Raw genomic sequence first — 2,320 nt, 5'->3', positions numbered from 1 at the left:
GTCTTAACGTACTTAAACAACGTACACTTTAAGAAGGACAGCTGGATACGAATTGAAAACTCAAACGTAAAACTTAACCTTATTCTCTTTCGATCCAACCGTTTCCGACCCTTTTATTTCTAAGCATTTTTACCTACCTTAGAGACCAATTCAGACTATACTGTCTAAATGAAAGTTGTAGTATGCAGTATGATCTTCCTGACTGCAAAATATGAGCTTAATCCGACTTACGGTTTGTGAGTTATACACTGCCAAAGTACAGGGGTTGCATTATCGGTAAAATTCGATTCCGCAATTTCCGACTAACTTTTATAATCCAACTTTCATGATTCGCTACATTTACATGCTATAAACATACTTCAACATAAAAACAAATCTAACGGTTGTTAACCCAAGCTTAATCATTCATTTTTACTTCTTTCGACATTAACCGAACAATCGGTGTACGGTTAAACATTTACCCACAATCTAACCATATTGAAACGATAATATACCCTTTTCATTTTTACATCAATATAATCAGTTCTAGCATTCTAAAYATCAAATATATCATGATTTTGACAACATCAGTCCGTAAACTTACATATAAACACAGTTTATAAACCGATCTAAACAATCCTAAAATAAACACGTTAATGAAACTAAATAAAACTTATACCTTTAAGAAGAGTTCGAAAAGTGGATTCCGAATATATAATTGTTGCCTCGATCCCCTTACTAACTTGACGTAAAATCTAGAGAGAAGACGAGAGAGAATTGTAAAGAGAGAGAAAGAAGTGAGAGAGAGAGAGTTGAGAGAGAATGGGAGAGAGATATGAGGGTGAGAATGGCGGTGATGTATATATATATAATTTAATTTAAAAAAAAAAAACACTAACCGCCTTATATATATGTATATATATATATATATATATATATATAATATTTAAATATATAAAATATATATATAGTTTAACTATTTGACGGTTTTTACCCTTCAAGTTAAATTCCAACTTTACGTCAATATATGTATAAACACATTTTGACGTAAAACTAGTCTAGGGTACAAATTGGTTAAACATAGGGTACAAATATATCATGCATAATTCTACCAAAATTCTCTTAACCCAATTTGTACGAGTTAACGAAACACGGATATTATACTTGTTATTGTTGCTCGAGATAGTACTCTAAATAAAGGTTGGAGACCTTCTGAATATTTCCGAAAACCATAGTGTTCGACAATAGAAAGCGGATAATCATGTGTAATAATCATTTTAGCTAAGTCTTCCCTAGAATGTTCTACATTAAATGAATATTTACTCATTTTCCCTTTTCCGTCCGAAGTCTTTTGGTTCTGAACTAGGATATGTTGTCTAATATCCCTTGTAACTCTCCTTGGACAATTCTTAAAATGGTCCTTCAAATGTGTGGTTCCGTCGCTGGCTCTACCCGTAAGTTGCTTATTGCAATAGTTACACCTTGCAAATCGTGTAACACCATCAACATACACTTGTTTAGAATGATTCCAAACAACCGACTTTAACCTTTTTTATGGTTGTTCGTTGCTCGTGTTAGTGTTAGTTCTTACAGGCATGCTTACGGATTCGTAATTATCATCACCAGTTGTTTTTTGTTCCTTGTTTCCTTCCATCTCATCACCAAGTATGTTCTCATTTTTCGTAGGTTCCATCTAAAATTAAAAAAATTGTATGTTAATGGAAAACCATTAACGAGAATATATGACAAATGTTTTGGGGGTCTTGGTTCATTAATCGTGGTAGTCTCCTAAACACAGAGGTCATTCACCACCATTATGATATATAGGATTATCTAAAAGGAAAATGTTGGGAGGAGAATTAGTATTCCAATTGGTCATCAAATCTAGTAGATAAAACCTTCTTACCAGTTACCAATCTTATTCCTACCACACACACAAAAATCTCGATGAAATCTGAAGAAACAATCGTTCAAGCAAATAAATGCGAGGAAAAGAATGGGGAACTTCAACAAGTAAACCAAGGAGAAATCTGAAAGTTATAACTTATAATTTTACAAACCTAGATGAATTCAGACTGACCGTGGCCGGGGGTTGGAGGTAGAGAGCCGAGTGTACAACACTACAGGCGAAGGGCGGAACAAGGCTCGGGAAGAATTGAATCTGTTATCGTTTTCGAACAAGGCTCTATAAGACTGTAATCTATTATCGATTCAAACAAGGCTCTAGAAGACTGTAATCTATTATCGATTTCGAACAAGGCTCTGATTTCAAACAAGTCTTAAGGCTCGATTCGAAGGAAGGGAGGCGAAGTAGTGAATAGGATGAAAGGGTTAAACGCGA

The sequence above is a fragment of the Cynara cardunculus genome (assembly GCF_001531365.2).
Source record: "Cynara cardunculus var. scolymus isolate 2C chromosome LG 16, CcrdV1, whole genome shotgun sequence".
Taxonomy (NCBI): Eukaryota; Viridiplantae; Streptophyta; class Magnoliopsida; order Asterales; family Asteraceae; genus Cynara; species Cynara cardunculus.
This window is presented reverse-complemented; position numbering follows the sequence as displayed.